Below are 13090 nucleotides of genomic sequence, written 5' to 3'. Positions count from 1 at the left end.
CAGTTTTCCAATGGATTGGGTAGCACATGGTTGTCCTGTCCCTGCATACTTGCAGCCTGGGGGTGACAGTGGTTTGTGATCACAAGAGTAAGGACGGCACCATCAGCACCCTTTTATAAGGTATGCATTGAACTTGTAGTTACAACCTCTATCCCACCATTCCCAACTCTGGACTTTTTAATAATTTTGTTTCCAAAGGTAATTTGGACATGAAATTCCATGTGCATTTAAGGGGCAAAAGTAAAAGAAACTCAGATTAAGCATTTGTGATTGCTGGCTTCTTCATGACTGGGATTTGAGCTGGGAACCACATTTGGTGCAGTAACCATTACTACATAAGCTCCAAGGCTGACCGCTACTTAACCAGGAGCTGGAGGAAGCTTTTCATCAAAGAAGGCTGAGCAGATGTCAGACCTGGGATTTAGAGGTTTTAATTTGATGTAAGGTCTCAGCATGGGATAGGGAACTTTTTGCTAGTTTGTTTGCTGGTTCTAGTTAGGTTGGGGTGTTGGGGTTTTGTTTTGGTTTTGTTGGGTTTGGTTTTGTTTGGGGAGGTTTTTTCCCCTCCTGATGCCTGGAGTTGGCAGCTTTCCTGCCCTGTATATGACTTTGGAGGAAGAGATGGGAAGATGAAAATTATTATTTATTTCCTACCTAGACTGCTTAAGTGATTCTCTTGCTTCCAGCCTCCTGAGTTGAGAAGGTTTTTACTCCATGTGTGTTCCCTGTCAAGGAGAGAAATGCCTCATAATTCCTGTGTCCTTCTGGGAAAGGGAGGAGCAGTTGGAGATACCTTACTGTCTTTTCTCACTCTGCTTCATTTGGTCTATCAAGCTGCAGGTAAGCTTAGGGCTTCTGGAAGCTTTGGCAGCCTGTCAAAACAAACCTGAGGCACAGGAAAACAACAGCTTTTAACATTCAGTCCAGTGCAGATTTAGGACAAAATATTCCAAAGTTTGTATGAAACCAAAAATAAACACGAAAGCTATTTCCCCCATAAAACTCATTTCAGCAGCATTGGTATTTTTATGTCAACAGGCTGAAGGAGAAGCTGGTGGAAGTCTGCCACAGGGAGGGAGGGGAAGGCAAAGGCAGAGAAAGAGGCTCTGCCAGAGGTTTTGCTGGCAGTGTTGATGCTTAGGTATCACCTCCAGGTGCCTTGGGAAGGTGATACTCATCACTGGCTCCTTTACCTGTCTCCTCCTTTTCTACCCCTTCTCTCCCTGTTCTCTGGAGCCCTGTTGTGCTTTGTTCCTCCTTGTGCAGTCTGTGCTTTTGCTTCTTGTCCTCTTCCCACACTGCCATTCGTTCCTCTCTCTCCTTCCTGCCCTGCTCATTGCATCTCTGCTGAGTTTTCAGCAGGTGACCTTGCTCCTCGGCATCAGAGGCTGCAGTTCTCTGGTGCCGGGCTCAGCTCTTCGCTGCAGGCTCCTCCTCACCCCTGCCCTGTGACAGCAATGCTGGTGGCATGGCCGAACTGGTGCAGGGAGACAGAAAGGCGGTAGGTGGACTGATTCACACAAATGGCACACGCAGCCATGTGGGCAGGCTGCTGGGGGTGATGCAAAGAGCAGCCAAGGCTTGCTTGCACTGGCACTACCTCTGAAGTCAGGTTTTTATCCCTGTCCCTTCTGTACTGCCAGGGAGGCATGAAGAACACAGACACAAGTGGAGTGATCTTACTGTCCTCAGTTAGTTCCTCCTCTGGTAGCACAGGTGCTCAAGAGAGAAGCTATGGAGAAGGCACTGCTCATCTCCAAGGAACTGAGCTGGAACACTAACATGTCCCTCTGCAAGCATGCAGGCAACTGTTGCCTCTCACAACAGGGGCAAATGGCATGCGCTGGTGTGACAACCCTACCAAATTTCAAGGCCCAGCTCCAAAGTATTGTGTCACAATTTTTTTTTTAACAAAGTAATTGGACACTTAATTTTAAACTGGTAAAATTATATACATCCCCTGAGCCTTGTTTTCAGAAATGCCTAACCATTTCTAGATGAACTATTTTAGAACATAATAACCTATCCTGAAGCAGACCTCCAGCATGGAAAACTTTAACCCAACTGTTTAATGCTTGGTAAGTAAAATTATAACCAGCTGAAAACAGAGCTGTGTGTTGGAAAAGTGCCAAGCTGCCTTAATTTAGGAGTCACTTTTTGCACAGACACTTCAGTTTGCCAGAAAAGAAAGGAGAGCCCAGCTGCCAACAAGTGCATCAGTTTGGACGAAGGAATGGAAAACTACATTTTTGCCTTTCATTTACTGTGCTTTGATATCTCTTTTCAGGATGCATACATACATCTGTTTTTTCTTGTCTTAAATGGGTAGTTGTATAAAATCTAGCAGAGGCACATGTTTTTGTCCCTATTTTAATGCTGTAAAATTAAGTGTTTACAGCATTGCCTTAGAAATGGCCTAGTTCAGTGACCTTTTCCAGCACGGTCTAGCTGCCAAATAATCAGTTTTTAAAAGACTCTAGACCTGATTCTTCTCTCCTTTACACTGTTTTTTTCTTTTGTCATCAGCCGACTTCATTGGAGCTACTAATTCCCTGCAGGATTGGTCTGAGTAGATAGATATATATATATGTATATTCTGTATATATACAGAGTATGTATACGTATATAGAGAGCAATTATATAGACTAAAAATGTAATCATAGTAACTGGTGAGTTTCGGTTTTACTTGACATTGTGCACACGTGCTGAGATTGCTAGTCTCCTGAAGCGTACTTCTAAACACTTTCTCCCTAAAGAATATCTCTGCAGGTGTTAGAGTTTTTTGTGACTTTGCTCTTAGTTGTAAATTTTCCCATCTCCATCTACATCGGTTAGAATACCATACTGAAATACTTGTTATAAGAACACTAAACCATTTCTTTTCTTTGTCTTTTTGTAGGCAGTACAAAATATGATCCTGGTTTGAGGTCCAAGAACTGGCAGCTCCGGTGAAATGTATGCTCTAACTGCTCACAGTTTAGGCTTTACATTGTAGCATTAGGTGGAAGTGGTGTCCTTTCCTACTATCAAGCTTCGTAACAGATGTGATGAGTTTTGGAATGACAGTAGCAAATCATCACATTTTTCCATGCTGTACGCCACATGCTGCACATGTTTATATTTGACAACTGAGAATGATATTACCCAGCATTTTTATATAAGGTTTTAACCCAAAGACTTCAAAGCCTCATACAAAAAAATCTGAAAATGACTACTCATTTGTGCGTGTGGATGCTCAGAGACTTCAGATGATTCACCTGGAGTCTATACTGCAGTTCTGAGGTCTTAAAGCTTGTGACTCTGAGAGTGTGTTGACCCTGAGTAAAAATCTTCATCCATCAAGGCTGGATTGCTGGCCTGTGGTGGCAGGGAAGTGCTGCTTGGTGAGAGGGTAACAGTCAGTAAGGTTATGTTATCCCAAATATTAACTCAGTTGTGTTTATGGCAAGGCTTAGACTGGCGCTGAATTAAAATGACAGCAAGCAATGAAATTACATCATTTTTCAGTCACCTTTCAGAGTGATTCCTTTTAAATCCTCTTAGATAAACAAATTTGGTGATCTGCCATCTTCATTTCTTCCCTGCCTTCACTCCTCTCTTTTGTCTCATCACAAGCTGAACGCTTCTCATTGTAACATCCTGCCAAACTGCCATCCTCTTTCTTGGGGACCTTTGCTCCCTGTTCTTCCCACCTACTCTGACCTTCACCAGGCTCCACCCTACTCCAGTCCCATCATATTTTTTATTCTGTTAGCCTTGGCAGCTCTCTGCATCCTCTTTCTACTTCACCAAATCTGTGTGGTTTCTTACTAAATCAGGGGGTGTTCAGAACTCTTACTGACTCTTTTTTTTTCTAGGTTGCAGGTCAGATTGGTGTAAAATGTGCCAGAGACTTGTACAAGGGTCCTCAACAGGCATTCTACCTCTGTTTTGAAACTGAGCCTGGAGGTCTTTAAGATAAATGTAGGATCATTTCCATTGCTCCCTCAACAAATGCAGTATATCTGACTAGGCTGCTACCTCTATGCTTTGAGTGTATCTGATTACCATCCCCAGCTTACCTTTTATAAAATCCCAAGCTGCGCTGGCTGCAGCTGGTGAGGTGTGATAGAGGTGACAAAATTAATTTACAGGAGGGGAAGCAAGTAGTGACAGGGACCCTTGCATAGAGATGCCATTATTTTCCTCCCTCAGCCTAAGAAACAGTATAAAAAGAGAATGCCACAGCTGGGCACTGCAGTATGTGTCCATAGATGCTGGATTGCCTTGCATACTCCCTTCGATACTTTTTTTATAAAGGGGCATTTTGTGCTCCTCTGATATTTGATGTGGCCAGATCCCAGAGAGGAATGCCAGCCACTGTCAAATGTTACATGTATTGCTTTGTTTCCGTGCCCATGTGGGATAAATCCAGCTTCTCTGCAAAGCAGCGGCATTCCACGCATCAGCTCTAATTTAAAGATTTCTGTTGTTAAGAAAATGCTGTTGCTCTCTCTTCCAACATCATCTGTGAGCTGACCCTTATGGGGTGGTCTGAATCCAGCTCAGTGCCAACTCACCTCCTGGGGGCCTCTGCATCTCACTCCCCCTTCATTAGCTTTACAGTGAGATGTGCCCATTGTAATAACGTTTGCATTTGAAAAAATTATAATGGCTGGGTATATACCACATGCCATCCATTTTCAACCCTGTATTTTAACAAAGAGCTCTTTTCTGACAGCACAAGGGACTCTGTGGAAGTTCCAAGATGTAGAAATATTGGGGAGTGAAACCTGAAGCAAAATTTGGCAGCTTGCAAATTATTTATTACCAGAGGCTTCACTGAATCACTTCAGCCTAGAGATGTGGTCCTGCCTGCTTTCTTTTTTTCCTGGCAGGTCTCCCTGCCTAACTTTTAGCTGAGGGGTGAGCACCCTGCCCTTACTGGGGAGGACCTTTCTCTGATAGGTGTACCAGGGCCTCAAGACACACATATGTCCTTAAAAGCTTTTTTTTCCTGGAAATACTCATTTTATTTTCCTGGTTGGTCAAAGCTACTAACGAAGATGATTTGATTTGTCCTCACAGAATAACTTCAGACCTCCTTCCCAAGGAGGCTGCAGTTTTGTGATTAAAGTATTCCAGTATTGCTGGCTGAACCATAAATCCATGGGATTGTAGAGGGATGAGTTTGTGACTGACTTGAAGGATATATAATATCTGACTATAGTCTTTGGGGTAAAATACATCTGTGCGACTTCAAGTTCTCAGGCCAGGTCCCAAGTTCGTATTTGTTTCCTTCCAAAATAAAACTCGGGTCACGTTCTTCCCAAAGCTATGCTTCAGTACTGTTTATTGCAACATCAAGCTTTGGGGCAGACATTGTTAGTCTCATGTTGGTTGAAGAAATATTTATAAGAAATCTAAAGCAACTTTATTTCCCCAGGGTTCCACACTGAGGGTGTCAGATTCAGAGTTTTCCAAGGCAGCTGCTGCCTTAAAATAAACCAAGAGAATTCCTATTGTTCAGGTGACATAATGAGGCTGAGATGCAAATGCAGAGGGAAGCAGTAGCTGGTATGTTTTGACTGTTTCTTTTTTCCTGATGTCTTGTATTTATTTATTTTTTTTTAATAGTATGTTTTATGGGGGAGAATAGGGAAAGATCAGGGGCCACCTTCTGGCTGGAGAAGTTGGGATGCACAGCCTGCACAGAGGGTGAACGTGATTTAACGCCCACATCTGACAGGAACCAGTTTAGACATTTTCTCCCTCTCTGCAGAGGGCTGCACTGCAGTATTAAACATCGGTGCCTGATTAGTTCCCTGCTCCTCCTTCCCAAAGGAGGAGGGGAGAAAAGGAATTTAATAGCTGGTGGCCAGTGCATTCACTGTAGATGTATAAGCACTGAAGTCCTTGCCCCAGAAAGTATGGGTAGGTTCTGATATAAAACCAGGTTCCCTTTGCAGACCATAACCACGGCACTGTGTGGAGGGGGAGCAGTTACAAGCATCGCCCCAACCAGAAATTCTGCTGAGGACCTTGGTGACACATCTCGGCCAAGCTTCACTGAACCCAGCATGTCCTCCCAGGCTGAGTGAATCAGCCTTTACCAGCACTAGGCTAAATTTTGTTGTTGACAATTCTACTTGCATCAACTGTAGTTAGAAGGAGAGCAGCTGGTACAGCCCTGGAAATGAAGAGGTCTTGGGTCTCTGCCCAGTTCTGCCATCAGCCTTCTCCTATAGCCCCTTTCCTAGGAGGTCATTTCACTTTTTACCTTCAAGTTACCTTATCCTGTGTGCAATAAATGGGCTACAAAAGCCCTAGAAGTTGTCTGTAAAAAGCATTATTTTGTCAACTAAAGGAGCCATGGCAACATAAAGCTACAACACAGCTCCCATCACAAGACTAACTCGAGTCAGTCACTGCCTTTGAAACATCTGTGGTGTGGGCTAAAAGTAGACTTTTCTATCACAATTGAAGTACATTGAAGGAGTCACAAAAAATGTCCCAAAATAGGGGGGCGGGGAGAGAAGAGGGAATATCAGATAAGAGACAGGGGAAACAAGACAGTGCAACAACAGTTATGAAATGCCTCAACAGTTTCCTTGCTTTAGTTGTTGCTATTGTTTTTCCAGCCAGACTGGATTCGTTTCATTGTGATATAGTGAACAAAACCACTGTTAAGTTTTTTAATACTAACAACATTCCTGAAAGGCATTACCTACAGCTGAGTGTTTATACGACTGCTTGCTTCTGTAGGGACTGGAAAATTGTAGGAGTCTTACCTGAGGGCTTTATCCAGGTGTGTATCAGTTCCTATTTTGCCTTTATCCTATGTTACGCTAACTTCTATCCTTCCTGCTTTCCTCCCTGTTCTAGGAAAGCATCTTTCTAGAGATTGGAAATGTGGGATAATATCACCAGGTGATATTTAACCTGGAAAAATGCAAATATATGTCTGGGGAGGGGCAAGTTGCTTCTCTGTGAGAGGGATTTGAAATATCTGAAATAGACGAGATGTAGTGGGGAACGTTTTGGATGTGACTTTGTGATGTAACTAGCAGAATGGGCCAGTTTGGGATGTTCCTGTATGAAGGCAGCATGCCCTTGGACACACCACGCTTGCTTGGATCTGTAAACTGCACAAAGGATATCTATTAAAGAAACACATTTCTACAATGCTTTTCACTTGATTATCTCAGAGTGCTTTAGTAAGCTTAGAAGATGCAGGGGAACAATCAAGGCAGAACAATCTTTTCTTACTCTCTTTTTATTCAAACATCAAAAAGAAAAGAACAAGATGAAGACAAAGACTAAGGCTCGTGCCCAATGTTTTTCTCTAACATTTTTGCCAAGAAAAAAAAGAAAGGAAACAAATGCCACTGCATGTAAATAATCCTTTTTTTTCTTGCCTACTTCTAGACACACTTTCATTAGTTCACTGTAATTAGGCAGAAGGTACTGAAATGATTTATATGTCAGATCAAACAGACAATATTGTAATTGCTCCATTCTTTTAAGAGATACTTTGACTCCCAAAAGCTTTGAATCAAAACCTTTATTTCAAATGCATGCATGCTTCAGGAAATTTCAGAAGTAATTGCCAGTTTCATGGTTTGTACCTGATACTACACTGAGCTAAAACCAGGATTTGAAAGTTTGGAAAATGTGGCTCCAGATTTTTTAGTTAAAGGCCATCTGAGATAAGGAGCAAGAAGAAAGGAAGAGTGTTAACGTTTTATGGGTCAGGTGTGCAGGGGTGTGTGATATACTTGCTTTTAAAATATGCCAGAAAGTCTAATCCCAAGGCAAGAAAGGCAACCCAGCAAGCAGAGGAATTTAGATGATAAAAGAAAGTATCAACACAAATGATGACCGCTGTAGTTAGGGTGTACACTAAGAGGAGTTTCAAGAAATAAAGGCTCTGCAGTGTTGTTAGGAGATGGTTGTCAGAGGGATGGACCTACAAGCAAAGTATGCTGGAGAAAGGAGACAGGTTTATGTGCAGCCTTGAAGGAGGATGGGAACTGCGGCTCCTGTACGCATGTGCTTTGGCTGTGCTGGAATTGCTGGGCTCATCCTGGCTAGCACCCATACAGCTGTGTGCAGGAGGTGCTGCTGTTTCAGTGCTCGATATGGTGAATCGAGGGCTGGGTTTGCAGGGGTGCAGCAAGCATCTTCTGCTCTCAGAGGCAAGTGAGAAGTATGGGTACTTGCTGGCTCTGAAAATCAGGTTTTGCTGTTCTCAGACTAGTAATTTTTGTAAATACTGACCTTTCTAGTTTTGGTGCCTTGCCCTGGTACAGGAGTGTTTGGAGATGTTACTGTGAAAAGGATAATTTCTTCTTGTTTTTGTAATGTTTTATATTAAAATCTCCTCTGTCCTTCCCTCCTCACCTTCTCCCAAAACATAGCCTCCTGTCTCCACAAGGACTGTACCTGGCCTTGGCTGGTGAGTCACCTCTCCATTCACCCCCAGGATGTTAGCCTGTGATGAAAATTCACTGATGCGGAGCTAATAGAATTTGTGAATGAGAAGGTGTGTAAAAGTCATTTGCTACAGTAAAGCAAATCTTTTCAAATCCCTTTCTTGGCAGGCAGAACAGGAACAGTCTCTGAGTGTAGCTGGTAGGGAGTGGTTCACAGTGCTGTGCTGGCTGCACCACGCAATGCTCCGGCCCCTGGCATAACTCTCCGGAGGGCTAGTGGCTCCAGCAGCAGGGACTGAGTTTGTTCACAGTGGGAAGTCAGGAATTTTGCCAGAAGGTATTTATGCACACAGGTATGGGATATGTGATGCAGCAGCTGAGTCTCACAGTGTGAAGCCTGCATCACCCGTTGTCTTGATGAAACAAGCCTGGGGTGGAAGGGCCACTCCCCCACCATCACAGCTGATAGTAGTTCTCTGTTCCTGTTAACGGGCGGTCTCCCTGTGTGTAATGAACAACCTTTGGAGGACTGTGGAAGTAAAAATGCTTTGGAGGACTGTGGGAGTATAAGTGGGCCTCTTGATTGAACCTTCACCCTGTCTCCTGAAACTGTAATTGCTGTCTAACCTCCTTAAAAAAAGAGTCCCCATGCTGAAGAAGGAAGGATCCAGACTGGTCGTGAATGGTCCTTTAGCCTTGTGTGTGTAACAGATGTGTACAACTCACACCCCGTTATCTGTCTTTTGCGTAGCATCTCTGAGCCAATATAAATCCTCTATCCACTCTGCAAGCAGGGCATTCACATCAGCAGAGCCTGTTTCTCTGCTGTTCAGTCTTCTTTCCTGTAGCTCTCATAAATAAATGGCTCATTTAATCATATGTTGAAGGAGTGGCAGCACTGCAGGGAAAGGCTGAGGAGGCCTGAGCTGGGTGATGTAGCCTGGAAAGACAAAGAAGGGTGGCACTTGACCAGACCCAGTTTTCTGAGGTTACCACTGGATGCTCATCTTTTTCTCCATCTTTATTCCAGCTTAGCAAATATTGCCCTCACAGAAGTCAGGGTTGCTTTACCACAACTTATGCCATTTATGTTGGTTAAAGAAACACAGTTATTATGAGAAGTCACACAATTTATTGTTAGTCTACTTAAAGCTTTACCAGTGTGCTCAAAGAGTCTTCATCAATCCACTTACAATGACGCTAACAATGATAAACTATATTATCTAGAATATTCCAGTGAAAGGGAATAAAAGAAAAAAACACTTAATATACCAGTGTCAAACTAATGCACACAAAATGCTTTAGCTGCTACAGCTTTCCCCAGGCTATGCTCACCCCTCCACTGCCTGGTCACCAGATTCAGAGGTGTTGGCTGTCGCCAGCAGAAGGGGGAGAGCTGTGGGTATTATGGACCCACCAAGTCCTTTGGTTCCTCCATCTGCCTCTCCAGGGTGGTGGTGGGGGGGATTCTGCCTCCTCCTCTGCTACAGTCCACCTGGGGCTGTTTACACCCCATTTCTAGGGCTCATCCCACTGTGCTCCCCAGAGCTGGGTACATCCATGCTGATCCTCCAGGCAGAGCTGTGTGCACCTTGCAGACCTGCTCTCACCTTCCTTGCTCCCTGTGAGCAGTGCTTCCCAGCCCCAGTGTCATGCTCCTCCATTGATGCACGAGATGCCCATGGGGGAGTAGTTCATAGCGCTGGGGCCACCAGTATCATCCAGTGACGGAGGTTTCATGGCCCCGCTGCCCTCCCCTGCCTGCACCCCCATGCTGCATTTTTCCCCTCACCTCAGGAAGCAATTTCTGTGCCTGCAGCTGCTCCTGCTGCACCACAGAAATACAGCCAAGCCGTGCTGCTGGAGGCCTTTCGGCACCCCTTGCAAAGGCAAAGCAAAACATGAGCGCAGGTGGGTGAGGGCCCCGGGTCGCTGGATGGCTGCTGGTACAGCTACAGAGCTCATGTGAAGCTCCCTGCATGGCAAGTCCCAACCAAAGCAAGGTTCCCAGACCTCTGTATTAGGTCTTGCAGGATTAATACACAGCTCGTGGCCTGTTCCTGGCAGTGTCCAGACCATATTTCGTGAACTGTAGGCATACAGACCCCCTTCTGACAACCCATGGACCTGAGCTGCCACACATGAGTCCAGCAAGGATGTTGCAAACCCTCCTGTGTCTCAAGGCTCCTTGCCAGGACCGAGCAATCGATCTTCTTGGAGGCATTTGCTTTTTCCTATCTGGTGTTGCCTCATGTGGGTGGCCTATAGGTCTTGATTTTGGTGCATAGCTGCTACTTGGTTTACTTAGTATTTGATTTTATAGCCAGGATAATTTGCACAATTAACCAAACTCTTACAATACCCAGGATTACACTTCTAGACTGTACAGCCTAGTTAAAAATTTCAGTAGCTGATGGGAGTCCCACCGAGGAGGAATTTACACGAAGAATGACGGTCGTCATCTTTTACTGCGGCTGTAGTAAGAGCAGCTTGCTCATTCTTGTCTCATACTGCAAACCTTGCTTTGTTGGCTTGTTTTACTGCCTGTGGGACTACAAATGTTATCTGCAATAACTGCTCAAAACCTAAACCAAATGTTACTAGGCTTTGTTTAGTACACATTTTAGTGTCACTTCTAAAAGCTTTGTGTGATTAAAATAATACATTTAAATTAAAGTTACATTACATGCACATGCATTATCAGACAGACACACAGAGGTGATTTCTGGATGCTGGGTATACACACAAACACAGCTGGATCCCAAATAAGTGATAACAGACCCACTAGAAACCAAAGGATACATTTCATATTCACATCTGGCTAAACTCTGTTCTAAACTGATTGAAAACTGATATCTTTCTGTATAGAATTTGCATGCATAAGTGCCTCCTGCTTGCTGGTGTCCTTCTAGAGAGGCAGCTGGGAGCACTCTACCTTGCTGGGCTGCCTGTCATTGCTGGCATGCAGCTCTCATCTCAGAAAACCTCCTGCTGTAAGTTTTGAAAATCACTTCAACATCTCCTCCATAACAAAACTTTTCATCAGACCAATACATGATTACGTACCATACATGTATGTACTGTTTTGATATCCCTGTCACTGGGGACCTTTAGTTTTCTCCCTGTCCCAGCACCATCAATGTATATATAGATGCTCTAAATTATACTCAGAACTGCACTAGGCAGTTGTCCTAGTATTGCAAAACTACACTAAGAGTTTATATATTTAAAAGATAACTTACCCTAGTAGGAATGTCTACACTTAATTTGTTCATCTTTGCTTCTCATAGTACTCAAAATACTATGTTTGCAGATACACAAAGTCACAGCTACATGTTTTCTGTGTTACATATACAGGCATCACATCATATGCTGGTGATACTTTAATCACGATCACTATCAATAATAGGAGGTATGTCCATCCTCATGAAGGGAAACAGGGTTTCTCTTGTTTGGAGATGGTGACCCCTTTAAATTGGATCAATTTTTTCCTTGTCACCACAGTCTGTTTATACTTTTCTTTTGCTTGAACTTCAGAAACAGCAACTAGTAAAAAAAAAAAAAAAAAAAAAAGATTATATTTTCCCCTTTATCTATGTGCATATGATAATAAAGCAAAATAAACGCAGGAAAGAAAATGCTAAGCAACATACAATTAATAATCCATAAATTGGAATTGGTACTTATTCTTCTGTGCTACCAGTGGAAGACAAAAATAGCAAAGATTGTTATTAATAGTTATCTTAGTTAATCAAGGTAGATCAGTTACGCCCATAGGACTTTTTGATGATATTAAGGATCTAATAAATTGCATCTCTGGATATTTTTACACAATTTATTAGCTTATGTTCTTAAACACCCACTGACCAATCCTCCAATGTATTTGTTTTCCGTTGGTTCCATCTCTTCTCTGTAACAGAATTTTATATTTTATTTTAAAATTTATTACATCAATGCATACACTTCAATGTGATTGGCCTTTTATTTATTTTTTTTTTTATTTTACCTTTTCTTCATTCTAAGAAAAAATGCTGGTGCTAATACATCAACTAAAATCATGTATTACAGGCTTAACTTTTTGCTTTCAAAGCGAGCTCTGTCCCAAATCAATGAAAATATCTTGCCATTAATTACTCTCCCCTCAAACCTTTATATATACATGCATAATCTGCCATTTTTCCAGCTTCTAACTTCTAATGTATTGGTAACACTTACTTAGCATTCCCCTGTTTCAATCCTTTTTTCCTTTTTTTTTTGATACCACTTCTAAATTTCTTTTCTGCACATACTCCCACATGCTAATGTGCAAACACATTACTGAATTTAACAGTACTATGCTAAGCATGAACTGCTTCATTTGTGGTAGCATCTTTTGAATTTGCTCTGCTTGTACCTCTTGATTTTGCTGCTTTACCTCTGATAACAGGCAGGCATTATTTTTGAAAACCGCATTTGTTTTTTTAAAGACCCAACCCTTCTGGGTAGCCTATAGAAGAGCCAGAAAGAAGATACTCTTCTTTTCTCCTCGCATCACTCTCAGGGTTTATAACCGTGCTTGGGATTCATACAACTTTCCTTGCAGTCCTTCACACCTGTATCTGATTTTCAGTCCCAGAGCTGCACACTACTGCTCACACACACTGCAGCTTAGTTGGTATCACAGACTGGACTTACTC

Source organism: Athene noctua, chromosome 1 (genome assembly GCF_965140245.1).
Source record: "Athene noctua chromosome 1, bAthNoc1.hap1.1, whole genome shotgun sequence".
Lineage (NCBI taxonomy): Eukaryota > Metazoa > Chordata > Aves > Strigiformes > Strigidae > Athene > Athene noctua.
Note: the sequence above shows the minus strand (reverse complement) of the source record.